Genomic DNA, 14,820 nt, shown 5'->3' with positions numbered 1-14,820 from the left:
GAGGACTCAGCTAGGCCATTCCCTTATGGGTAGTATCTCAATGACATCTTCAAATATACATCATGTTGAACTACCCATAACAAGATTTGATCTCCAACAAAAGATCTGGCGTTATCAGATATAAAGGTGGAAGAGGCACAAAACCTGGTTACAATTCCCTCTAGGAATTGAACCACTGAATTCTTAGTTGCATCCTTCAAAGCTACTGCCTCTATCCAACTTGTGAAATAATTTGTGGCAGCCAAAATCCACTTGTGGCCTACACTTGATAGAGGGTTGATTGGGCCAATGAAATCTAGGCCCCATTGAGAAAAAGGTTGATAAATTTGTATGGGATGCAAAAGGAAGGGCATGCAATCTTTGTTTTCCCAAGAACAAGGTACACTCCTTGCACTGCCTCACCTACCTATGTGCATCTTTGAATAAGGATGGCCAATAATAGTTTGTCTTGATTATTTTCATGGCGGTGTTCCTTGCAAAAAAATGACCACCTGAGGGACCATCATGAAATTCTTTTAACAATCTGCTGACCTGATCCTCTTTGATACATCTCAACAGGACTCCATTAAGGTCTCTTTTGAACAAAATTCCATCCACTAATATGCAAGGGATGGATTGAAGCATGAATTGTCTTATTTTAGTTCTATCAAAATTGGGATGGTAACTACCATCCATCACAAAGGCAATCATGCCATCAAATCAATTGATTTGTCCACACTCATTATTGGCTGGTTGTTCCTCCTCTTGCAGAACAAGGGAAACCTTTGGGTCTCTATCAAATGATGAAACAAATTATTCACATAGGCCCTTTCCTCTAACCAATTTGGTGATTTTGATATTAAGGTTATATTCAATGACCTTAGTGATCCATCGAGCTCTCTTTTCACCAATATCCTTATTCAGGAAGAAATCTTTCACACTTTCATGTGGCACTAGGAGCTAAATCTAGTTGTTAAAGAGTATATGTCTGAATTTATTTAATTCTCTAACAACTGTTATGGCCTATCTTTCCATATAGCTATATTTGAGCTCATAATCTTTCAGGCCCTTAATAAAAAAGGCAATGGGTTACTCTAACCCATCATAATTTAGCTCCGTAAATACTTCTTTGTCTATTTTGGAACATACCTTTCCCAAGTTGAGAGCTTTCCCACCAGCCACTAATATTGATTTGTAATCTCCCTTTCTTTCTACTAGATTCATAACTCCCCCTTTCACTTGACCATCTGAGTTGAAGATCCCCTCCAAGGTGATTAATCCTTTGGGCAACTTGTTTAAATTGAGCTGCATGATTTGATCTTCATATTTATTTTGCAATAGGGATTGGTTCTTGTTTGAGAACTCTACATCCTCTTGTAAGAAATTCACAATTTTCTGATCTGAGTAAAAAACTTGCCAATTAACTTCATTATCAAGCACAACGGGCCTCACCACAAGCCTGACTTGTTGCTCTCTCTTGGCTGCAACCTGAGTCAGTATGTGATAATTGTTGCTAGCCAATCAATATGTTTGTTCTGATTACTAGGGGCATTAGATATATTGAAGGCATCAAATCCTTCCATTAAGTCCCAAACTCTATGCTTGTAATATTTGAGAAGGTTGTTTTTGGTTGTGATTTGAGATTTGACATGATTAACAACCAACTCACTATCTCCATGTGCTTGTAAGTATTTTATCCCTCTTCTTTGCATTGTTTGGATACCTAAGATCAATGCTTCATACTTAGCCACATTGGTGAAGTCTTAATGAAAAATAATATTTCTCCTCATTAGGAGAGATGTGTAGCACACCAAACCCTACACCATTTTTGTTTCTTGAGCCATCAAAAAATATGCTCCACAATCCCTTGGGATCATTTCATTCCTTGGTGAGATTGGGGATAAATATGTTCTCCTCATGAATGCAGTAGGTGTCAAGACCTATATCAGTGACCTCACTGATTGGGTCAAACTGAAAAAGCATTAGCCCACTCATCAAGTAGGTAGTCAGGGACCTCCTCCACAAGATTAGCAGGTTCCCTGATTGAAACATCCTCTTTCTCATCATAGAGGGTATAATTCATATTTATAGGGCTAAATATGGTCTTTTGCAATAGGCTCTGCAATTATTGTAGCCTTTGTACCATATCGTGTTCTGCAAAGTATGTGGGACTATTCTAAGGATAGATAGCTTCCTATCTTGGTAGTGAACTCTCTTGATAACAAATGGCAAAGAAAGTAGGGAGGTCGATGACTAAAATGTCTTGTAAGACACTACAACCAAGGCATGCATGTAGGGTTAGACATAAGTCCTTAATTACCCCCATTGTCTGAACTAAAGTGCCATCAAGTTGCACAACTCCCCTAGCCACATGTTCATACTTAATACCTAGGTGATCATCTACATTCTTGGGCATGACTGAGCTATTGGCCGTTGAATCTTTCATACAATTATGCACTAAATTATCTCCTATAATAAAAGAGAGATAGAAAGGAGGGGGCTTATTGATCCTTGTTGAGTTGTTTGCCTCCAAAGGCTGCACCAGACTTGTTGAAGAAGATGAGCTGTAATCTTTTGTTGTTCCTCCTGCGTCATTGATATCCTTCGAGGCCTCTTAGATCATATCTCTATAAGATGGAATGGAGAGAGTGTCCCACATGGAAATGTTGAGGATATTCTTCTTCTTTTGTTCAACAATGCTAAAGGGAACCATAACCTTGGCAGTAACCTTAGCAGTGACAAGATCATGCTTTTTTATTAAAGAAACTTGGGGCTGCTCCTTGTCATTATGATCTTTATTTGGAGCAGCCATATTATCTAGGGTCTTTGGAGTTATGGTTTGTGTAGCAGGTTGTGAAGCTTGAGCTATTGTGGAAAGTGCATCATTCCTTATATCCCTCTTCTTTAAACTAGTATTATTAGCCACTAGGTCACTATTTAGTTGGTTAACACCACAAAAATGTGTCTCATGCTAGTTCATAGGGGTAGAATCTCCGTTGGACAATCATGAAATTGTTGTCCTAAAGTGGTTGGTTCATTTTGTGCTACTAAGGCCTAGGAGAGCTCTCCACTTGGCATGTCATTTGGTTGTGAGGTTGATTGCATGGAATACACCATTCTTGCTCTTGATCAACATTGTTCTACATTGGGACTATTGCCTTTGAGGTACTTGCAGTCACAGAGTTGAAACTATTCAAAGGCCTGGCATTACTCCATTGGTTCTGCCCCTAAAAGTTTAACCTATTCTACTAGTAGTTCTAATTTTGTGCTTGATAGGGCCTATTGGCCTGAGCCTGCTACCTCTTAATTGTAATCAGCTCATTTCCAAAGCCCTGTATCATGTACTTAAGCTCATGAATCTCTATAGATGATGAATTAGGAGTAGGTGTGATTTGTTGACTTGTAGATGCTACTAGAAGAGGTGCCAAGACAAGCTGTTGTGCAAGAGCTTTCGGGAATAAGGGCATTGGAGGTCTAGGTTCTATATTTCCTACCTGTATTAAACAATTTTCTACCCTTATGGCCTGAGAATATGCATCTAGTAGGTTCTCTCCTCCCATTGATTGTACCATAGTGCCAATATCACTATTGAAAGCCCCAAGGAAGTATAAGAAAGTGTTGACTAAAGCAGGGATATGTCCCAAGTCTTCTAAAATTTGTAGTTGAAATGTCCCATGAATTCATGAGGTACTCTCTTAATAGTAGTCAACTATTCTACTAGAGACAAATGATCACTCTTGTCTTCAAAATTTTTACATAATCTCTATTCTAACTCATCCCAATTATGGATGGAGTTAGAAGGTGTAGTGTCATAAATTGTACACCCTTGCTAGGGTGGTACAATTCCACACTTAGCTTAGCACCCACCTTAATGCGTTTGCATCTTACATTGTAATTTCTCTTTAAGGATTTAATTAATTAATTTAATTAAATCTAAATTCACATTTCATCACTTCATACATCGTAAAATTGGGCCCTTTACCCTAGGTGTGCCCTTTTTATTTTATTCATCCTATAAATCATTAAATCATAAACCCTAATTATGTCCTATTTTGACCTTTAAGCCCCAATTTTGTAAATCAAAACACCTCAAAATTAGCTGTAACTTTGGGATTCACTCTAATATCATCATATCTAATGACCCTGAAAAGTTGGTAAAAAGTTGGTCAGACCATATGCAAAGTGCACATGGTCCTCGACTTTTTTCCCAAAATTTTGGGAGCATAATTCTATGATATTATAATGCTTAACCCCAAACGATTGGTAGAAAATTCAATTCCTAGGTCATCCTAAAGACGTTGAAGAGTTATAGAAGATCTTGTGGAAATATCTCTCCCTTGGGGATTGGTATGATTTCATGTCTTTGTATGAGCTTCTTTACATCAACTTTTATATTTACATTCATTCTTTAGATCACTTTGCATCATTGATTTAGAGAATTTACTTTGTCAATTATAAGCAATTAGGGTTTACTCTTTAGGGTTGCTCTAGATTGTTTGCATTTATTTTAGGATCTTGCATACACACAAGGCTCTAGCACACACATTTTTAATACATTATCAGCTATTAGTGGACATGTAAATCACCAACACAGGGGTTTGACTAAGGCAAAATCCTATATAGCCACCCAAAACCCCATTTTTCAGTTGCAGGTGCAAGTATAGGAGCCGATCATCACTACAAATTTTAGGTCTAGTTGAGCACACAGACATAGTTCCAAAGATTAAATTTGAGTAGAAATCATCGGCACAAGGGTGTGGCGCCCTGGTCCTACGACCTAGTCCTTTTTGAGTTCCATGTTCCTCTTTGGGTGCCCTAGTCCTCTCTAGGTGCCCTAGTCCTATATGGGTGCCCTAGTCCTCTTTGGGCACCCTAGTCCTCTGTGGGTGCCTTGGTCCTCTCTGGGCACCCTAGTCCTTCACCCTGGTACACCCAGTTTCAGGTGAAATTTGGTAGGATGAAAGCTCGAAACATCAGATTTGCAGGTCTTTAGTTGTAGCTTTCTTTGACTCATTTTTCAACACCAGGTACACATTCAAAATCCTCCCCCTTCTCTGCTTTCAGTATCTCAATTTCAGATCTGTAAGTTTCAGCAATTTCAGTTCATATATTCTTCATTGTTTATCTCCTAGTCTAGTTGATCAATCTTTCACATCTTATCTTCATTTACAATAAGAGGAATAGAAACCCTAAGAGATAATCCTTGGCTCTCTCTTTCTCACAAGAAGTAGCCAAAGTGATCTATCTCACTAGGCTCTTTTGTATTCCCAATGTGTCGACAAAAGTGGGATTAGGTCCTAGTCACCTGGTCTCACTTTTTCCGCCTTCACATTTTGGTGAACCCGACGTGAATCCAATCTTTTTTTATTCTGATTTATGTTCTCAAATTTGAGTGTTTTTTTTTCTATTTCAAATTCAAATTTACATTCACAAGTATTCCTTGCAAATTTAAAAAATTTAGAGGTCAATTTTGTTAAAACCCTAATATTTCAATTCAAAAACGTACTTGTGGATAGCTTAATTTGGACCATTAATTTCATATTTGATTTAGGAACACATTTGACTCATAAATTTCATTTTCTAAATCAACATTTAGAGTGCTTTCATTGGTTAAAATTGAACATTTCCTTCTATTTTGCATATGTTATCATTTGAAAGAGGATTTTTTTTGTCATGATGTATTCATTTCATAAATATGATAATGGGTTAGCTTCCCTTGTTTCAATTTTTCCATCTCTTAAAGAACCTCCTCCTATCTATGACAACATTTTAGTGCCTAAAAGAGTTGTTACCAATCCCTTAAAACCTCTCTCATTCTCTAAGGATGAAGATTTGAAGGGTGATCTTGACAATTTTCCTAAAATGCGCCCTTCCCATCTAGCTATCTTAGACGAAGAGGATGATATCATAAACAACTCTCTTAATTTTACTTTACCTTCTTTACATGATGCCTATCTTAGTGAAAAGGTATTGATGGACATTGACTTATCTTCTCCTAAATTTGGTCTTACCAATGGGGGCATGCTAGTGCAACAAGAGGTTATGAGCACTTCTTTCAAAGATCTTCTTCCTAAGCATGAATCTTTGGAGAAATATGTTCATCTCCCTCGTAAAGAATACCCCCCTCATTAGGATAATTTTGTGAGATAAGATGGTATTGCCTCCACTTTTCCTAGTGATGGCATTTCCTCTTTTGATGTCAACAAAATTGCCACTAGAGATGATGCATTAATGAGAAATGCTTCTCCTTGCCCCAAAGCTTGTCTTGCCCCAAAATATGCCTTAGAAAAAGAAGATGAGATCATAATCAATTTCCCTAATGATCTCTCCCCTAAATATCCTATTGATCCCATTTTGAGGCAAGAGGATGATTTAAATGCATGTAGTGATGATCTCCCTCCTAAGGATGAAGAATTAATGGACACGGTTATCCCTTCTCCCAAAATTGGCAATAAGGACATCTTTGTGCAAGATATTTCTAATATTTTTTTCAATAACCTCACTATTTGGGATGAACCATTAGAAGAAGGTGTTAATTATTCTCTACCCTATGAGATTAATCCCCTTGATAGAATCTCACCTTCCATGAATCTCAATCATTCTCCCTCTAAAAATAAAGTACATCCCTTTCCTCAACTTGGTTCTACTTATAAGGATACCCTAGTTCAAGGTAAGATTGTTGATATCTCTTTCAAAGATCTCCCTCTCAAAGATGAAACTTTATAGAGTAATGTTGGTCCTTCTCCTAGAGAGTCTATTCCCCATGTAGATCCTTTGATGATAGAGGATGATATGACCCTTCCTACTAATACTCTTCCTTCTACAACATCAATTCCTACTTCTAGTCTATCTCCTAAAATTGATCTTATCCATGATAACATTTTAGTGCAAGAAGAGACTATCAACAATCCTTCCAACAATATTTCCCATTCTTCTTCTAAAATTCATAATAACACCTTTGATATTCCTAAACCATCTTCAATCAATTTGATACATGTAAATGAAACATCTAATAAACCCCTCTTCATAGTTCAAGGTTCTTGTCCTTCTCAAAATTCTCAATGTAAGCCTATCTTAGTGGTTCAAGGTGGTTATGTTAATGATTCTTTTTTCACTCCTACAAAACCTATTATTATTGTGCAAGGAGGGTATCCTACTAAGAGCCCTTATGAATATGCTAAGAAAATCACTAGAGAGAGTTTGAATATGGTTTCTCATACTTACAACACGATAAACCATAGGAAACTTAATCCCCTTCTAGTTACCCCAACTTCACTTCCTCCCTATCAACCTACTCTTCCACAAGCACCTCGTACATCATAGACTCTTAGTAAGGAGTATGATCTCATTGAACAACTTAAAGTTACTCTTGCTAAAATTACTATTTGGGATTTGGTTCAAACTTCACCTGCTTATCATGGGATGTTACAAGATGCTTTCAAAAACTTAGATGTCCCACCTACAGTGACACCTAATAACATGGCTTCCTTGATTGATCATACAAGCAAACCCAAAGCTCAAATTATATTCACATAAGATGAGTTACCTTCTCATGAAATCCAACATAAATATGATCCTCTTTTGATTGTGATTATTATCAATGATAGTGTTATAAGACACACCCTTATGGACAATGGGCCTGGCCTTAATGGTTGTGGTGTGGACTTAATGGATAAGATTAATGTGGATCATTCTCTTATCGAACCCGCTTCTCTTTCTATTCAAGGCTTTGATAATGTTTCTAAACAAGCTTTAGGTGTCATAACCTTGACCATTAAGGTAGGTCTTGTTACTGTATCTACACCTATTCATGTCATGCTTAGTAATTTGACATATAACCTTCTGTTAGGGATACCTTGGATTCATAGCATGCAAGAAGTCCCCTCAACTTTGCATAGGCAAGTCAAATTCATTTATAACAATAAGACATACACCTTGTTAGCTGAAAAACCTCAAGAATCATTAAAATCTGGATCTTCTTGTTCAACTAATTCCCATTCTTCTCCCAATCCTTCTACTTCTTCAAATACATCTATTTGATTTGATGATCTTCTTCCTTCTAGTACTCCCCAACTCTTCGACTCAATCAAAATCTCCTCCCAAGGATATCTTTTCTCTTGAAGGAGAACTCTCAGACGATGATTAGGGATCTTTAGACTTTACCCCTACTTTTGTAGGAGAGTATAGAGTATCTTAGAAAGAATTTAAGACTAAGAAGGAGAAATATAAGGAGGAACCTAAAGAGCAACCCACTTTGTGGTTGCTTCTAGTTCATACAATTCTTCAAATCCTTCCTCTAATTCATATAGCACTAAGAGCTATAAGGTGCAACCATCTCTTTCTGATTTGGCATCCCTTTATGGTCCTAGTTTTCACATTTTAGCTAAGAGTGGATATTATGGCAATGGTTGTGGCACAAATGAACAAGGAATTAAAGTTCCTTTAGAACATAACACACATGAAGCTTCATTTGGGCTTGGATATAATCCTTCTAAGACCACCAAAGAATCTAAAAGACCATATCTCAATGTGAATTCTATATTTAGTAGTGATGATGACCTCACCTCACTTAAATCATCTTCTACTTCTTTCAACACTCATCTCCCTCATAAGGAAATCTTGGTGATGAACAAATCTCTTTATGAATCTCCTCAAGAGATTCTAATTCCACTTATGAGACTATATCTTCTACTCATTCTAAAATCCCTTCTTCTAGGAAAAAGGCTCTAATGAATTACACTTATCCCTCTCCTAAGATTTCTTGTGTTCAAGAAAAGTATGACTTAGTGGCCTTTTCTTCTCCTATAAACTTCTCTCTTTCTAAAGACTTTTTTACATTCATCATCTTATACATGTTTTTAATCTCACTTATAGTAGAGCATTTGACATTTCATATTCAAATACCTCATTTAATCTATCATGTCTTTAAATAACATTAATGGCTATTATGTTTCTCATCATTATATGACATTGGTAGCTCACTTACTGGGGGCTCATTGTCATTCATGATGGTACAATTTCACATGCAATCATACATTTGGAAGCAACATAATAGCCTATTTCTATCTCATCTCTCCTTCTTAAGATTTTAATTTCCCCTTTGTGAAGTAGTATCTTCTATAAGGATTTCTTATTGATTGTAGAGGTGTATTCATAATTTAATTCCTTCTCTCATATTGGAACAAGCATCCCTAATGGGGATCTTAAGTACATATCCTTAATTGGGACCTCCTCCATGGTGTTGGAAGTCTTTGATCATTCATCAATTTGTTTTTTTCTTTGAGTAGTATCTTTTGTAATAAACCCTTCTATTTTTTCCATGTGCATATCCTTGATGAGGATCTCTTGCCTTCTTTAGAAGAGTGTTGCTATAAATAATCTCTCTTTGATGTCATTTCGATCCTCCATTATTTTCCAATTTCCTTTATGGAATTGCATTTTTGGATTATATTTGTTGCATTTGTTTCCATTTAAATCTTTCATCTTGTGTTAGAGAGCTCTCAAATCCTCACACTCTTTGTTGTGTTGGAATTGAGGTTTAGTTCTCTTTCTTACCAAATGATTATCCATTTAGTTTTGATATTGTATCAAATATTCTTGTGAGCATTTGTCATCAATCTTCTTTCACAATTCAATGTGGTAAACATGATACCCTATTTCAACTCACTAAAATTAGCAAGCCGAAACAGGGGGGGCATATAGCTACCCTCGAATTTTCATCACATTTCTTAGTAAGCATTTAGGTGATTTTGTGATTTTATCTAACATGTGATTTTGCAAGGTGTGGTTCCTAACTGTGTACTGCAGATGTCACTGGGTACTTCATCTGACAACTTCTGGATATATCCTTTTTCATGAATGTTTACTTTTATTTACTCTAGCTTGCATATGCACGCAATGCCATATGGTCGCTAAAGTGGGGGATAAATATAGTATTAGAAATTGTACACCCTTGCTAGGGTGGTACAATTCCACACTTAGCTTAGCACCTGCCTTAGTGTGTTTGCATCTTGCATTGTAATTTCCCTTTAAGCATTTAATTAATTAACTTAATCAAATCTAAAGTCATATTTATCACTTCATACCTCATAAAATTGGGCCCTTTACCCTAAGTGTGCCCTTTTTATTTTATTCATCCTATAAATAATTAAATCATAAACCCTAATTATGTCCTACTTCAACCTTTAAGGCCCGATTTCGCATATCAAAACACCTCAAAATCAGTTGTAACTTTGGGATTCACTCTAATATCATCATATCTAATGACCCTAAAAATTTCGTGAAAAGTTGGTCGGACCATGTGCAAAGTGTACATGGTCCTCAACTTTTTTCCTGAAATTTTGGGAGCATAATTCTATGATATTATAATGCTTAACACCAAAATATTGGCGGGAAATTCAATTTCCAAGTTGGCCTAAAGACGAAATTAAGATCTAGGGTTTCATACATAAGATTTCTCTTTCTTCATTTGAAGGGATCAGATCTAAGAAGCATGTTTTTAGAGCACAAGGAGCCTTCTATGTAGTGAAAGAGAAGCCTATGTGGAGTCTTCAACAACATTTAACAATATTTAATCAAACATTCATCATCAATTATGAGCCTTGAAGACATTGAAGAATACTAGGAGATCACTAACTGACGATTGGCTTGTACCCCTCCCTTAGGGGTTGGGTATGGTTTCATGTTATTTTCATGTCTTTGAATGAGCTTCATTACATCCATTTACATATTTACATTCATGCTTTAGATCACTTTACATTATTGATTTAGAGCATTTACTTTGTCAATTATAAGAAATTAGGGTTTAGTCTTTAGGGTTTCTCTAGATTGTTTGCATTCATTTTAGGATCTTGCATACACACAAGGTTCTAGCACAAACATTTTCAGTGTGTTATTGACTATGTGTGGAGGTGGAAATCACCAACACAAAGGTTTGACTAAGGCAAAAACCTATATAGCCACCCAAAACCCCATTTTTAGTTATAGGATCAGGAACGAGATCCGATCATCACTGTGAATTTCAGGTCCAACTGAGCACATAGACATAGTTTCAAAGATTAACTTTGAGCAGAAATCATCGGGATAGGGGTGTGGCACCATGGTCTTATGACCTGGTCCTCCCTGAGCACTTTGGTCCTCTCTAGGTTCCTTGGTCCTACAACCTGGTCCTATTTGAGCATCTTGGTCCTCTCTGGGCACCCTAGTCCTTTTTGGGCACCCTAATCCTCTCTGGGTGCCCTGGTCCTGTGCCCTGGCCAACCTAGTTTCAGGTGAAATTTGGCAGGGCGAAAGCTCAAAACATCAAATTTGCAGGTCTTCAGTTACAACTTTCTTTGACTCATTTTTCAACACCAGATACACATTCAAATTCCTCTCCCTTCTCTACTTTTAGTATCTTAGTTTTAGATCTATAAGTTTCTGCAATTTTAGTTCATATATACTTCATTATTTATCTCCTAGTCTAGTTGATCAATCTTTCACAACTTATCTTCATTTACAACAAAAGGAATAGAAACCCTAAAAGATAATCATTGGATCTCTCTTTCTCACAAGAAGTAGACAAAGTGAGCTATCTTCCTAGGCTCTTTCATATTCCCAATGTGTTAGCAAAAGTGGGATTAGGTCCTAGTCATTTGATATTGCTTTCTCCCCTCCATAGAAGGTAATCCCCTATACCATTGTAAAGCCTTACCCTTAAAGGTTGATGCAAGGATACTAACTGCTACATCATCTTCGGTTACATCAAACACAATGTAAATGCTAGGAACATCCCGAATGTGCTCAACAATGGTAACAGAATTTTCACTAGTGAAAAAAGGGATAGCGTTTAAGGCAGCTACTGGTATATCATGTTTTTGGGCTAAAATTAGAGGACTTCCCCCATTAAAGGTGACAAAAGTATGATTCCTAGGAGTAGCCATAGGAAATAATGGCCTATTGATATGAATAGCAAAGCCTTTTTACTATGATGGTCTTGTGAATGGAGTGGAATGAGACCTAAGGGGTGTAGATGCTACTGTTTCAATACCCCTAACTGGTGATAATGAAATTCTACCCCTTCTTCTTCTAGAACTAAAATTTGAAAGCTCATAATACTGAAAAATTACCTCTAGAAGATGCTCTTGCTTGAGTTCTTGGCATGAAATCAACAATGGGTCACAAACAAGAGACTGGATTTTCCATCAAAGTCACCAAGTGCTTGAATGGTAGCTACCTCCAAATGCTAGAATGCTAAAACAACACCAATTATTTAGCATATAAGTTGAAAATATGTCCCACCGGGTGTGCTAGAAACTGTTGTCACAAAATTTTGCACCCTTGTTGAACATTCATGCTCAACATTTTGTGAATTGGGAAACAACCTCCAAGTGTGGGACCTTGCATAATGTGAGGTTAAATCTTTGGAGAAGGTCGTCTTCCTTTCCAATCAAAGTGTAGTGTTGGACCAACCCAACATGTGTAAAACCCAATTCTAATCATTCAGAGGAGAAAAGGGGAGAAGGAATGTTGAAAAGGAAATGAGGTGGTGCACCTAGATTGAAAGTTGATCTTCCCTGCCCATAACTACATGAGATATCAATGATTAGACTATCCAAGAATATGCACAATTTTCTATCCTAATTAGTTTCCTAAGAATATACAAAGGCTAGAACCCTAAAAGATGAAGGGAGGAATTAGAGTGATTCATAGAGAACATCTACATGGGTGTTAACATAGTCACATAAGCTAAGAATTAGGAAAAGGATGCATTTAAATAAGAGGTAATGTGCATTACACAAAATATTTGAACTAAAAGAGAGGCAAAAATAGACAATTTTATTGATATAAGGTAAGGCAATTTATAGTCACAAAAAGTAATTTTGTAAGAAAAAAGGAGAAGATCGTTCAAAGAAGGTTACAAAATTGCATTTCTAGATTAGGCATAATTCAGATAGAACACTAGGTTATAAAACCTTAACCAACTTGGGTTAGGTTACAAGAAAGAGAGGTGAATTGTTGGAAACCAATAACACTGAGAGGGGTGCTAAATCAGTGTTATACTAGAATAGTAGATTTTAGCCTTAACAAAACATTCATGCACCAACCGGTATACCGGTATAAATAGAATTGAAAGAAGTAATGCGACCAATAAGCTAGACACATAAATTAGAATCATAACACACAAATTTATACATGGATAACCTCAAAGAGGAAAAACCACAGTGGGATTTGTGACCCACAATATCAATCCACTGGCCATATGAAGAGATATTACAATATATGATGGGCGTGCACTTGCAGGAAGGCTTATATCCTAGAGCACACAACTCAAACACAATAGGAGCCTCGCTGACTACATAACATACCAGACAACAACCCAGTGAATAGTGAACTGCTAGGATAGCATCTTTTATGCCAGAATACAGTTTTGGTTTAAGCTCTATGTGTTCCAATTGAAACCTTAAACCCCTTTACCAGAATAACCCTTACAATAAATTCCTCACATACATAGTCTCTTTGATATAGTTTGCATTACATTTGCATCATGATTCTTTCCATACATTCCATATTATATCTAAATGATCTAATCAATCTGCCCTGTATGCCCTATACAAATTTTTGTCTTATGTCAACTTACAAAGATATACATAATATCAGATTACATGTCAGCTTACAAAGATATACATAATATCAGATTACATGTCGGTCATATAACATAAATGAATAAACATTAAAACAAGTTTTTGATGTTGGATCTAAGATGTGTCGGCCTCCAATACTGATTATCTTTACTATACCATGTTGGTCTTCATTACTGGTGACCAAAAAGATCTTCTATCTTGATAGTGTTGGTGTCGGTGTTGGTGCTAGTGCTAGTGCTGGTGTAGAGTCTATGAAGTGCTTGTCGGTACACCATATGAAGCCGGAACCCAAAATCATGTTGCCATTAATGGCAACATAATGAAACCTAACCAATAGAGTGTCAAATTCCAAAAAGAATCATATAAGACAAATGATCTAATGTTTGCATACATAAATATCCTCGCCAAACTGAGAAAAAGTAGAAATCCCTAAAAAATAAGGGAGCTCTTGCATTGGGATGGCATTTGAACGACCTCTGTCAAACCCAAAAGTCTTCATTTTACAATAAATGAGCATAATGGCCTGAAAGAAGCATTTGTAGAGTCACAGAGTAATAGCACTCATGCCTTGGCCTCTGAGAGTGGTTGGAGATGAATCTAATGTAATTTGGGCAATCGACGGGCAAAAAACTAATTTTTGATCCATTAAGTTGGCAACCATCATGCACAGCTATTTGAATTTCAATGCTCATTCTAGATTTGAATTTGAGCCACTGGATCTTCCTTACTATGCATGGATGGATGACCAATATCATGCTATGAAGCCTTCAAAAGGGCCCAAAAAAGAATTTAAAACAGGGTCGTCAATCTCGCACTAAGTGAAATTGGACGGCTGAGATTAATAGTTAAACCAACTAGCTCCACAAGCTTTATCACTATTTTGTAGGATTAGATAATTATTTGCTTCTAACCACTACAAAATAGTGAAAACCTTCCTCTTATTCCTACCGCATTACTATTTTACAGCTAGAGATAACCTCTTTACATTAACTATCGTGATACAATGAAAACCCTTCATTCGGCCAACGTTTATTGCTATATCGTAGGGATCAAGTAGTGGTTAGCCATAACCGCTATGACTCCACAATATACATATTCACTTTCTATATTATTGGCCATCTGTGTTTCGTGAAGTGAACCCCAACAACAACCCTAACCACTATGAAATGATGATATCATATTTAACATCACCACCAACGATCCACATCGAAGTTTTGCG

The sequence above is a fragment of the Cryptomeria japonica genome, chromosome 11, assembly GCF_030272615.1.
Source record: "Cryptomeria japonica chromosome 11, Sugi_1.0, whole genome shotgun sequence".
NCBI classification, from domain to species: domain Eukaryota; kingdom Viridiplantae; phylum Streptophyta; class Pinopsida; order Cupressales; family Cupressaceae; genus Cryptomeria; species Cryptomeria japonica.
Note: the sequence above shows the minus strand (reverse complement) of the source record.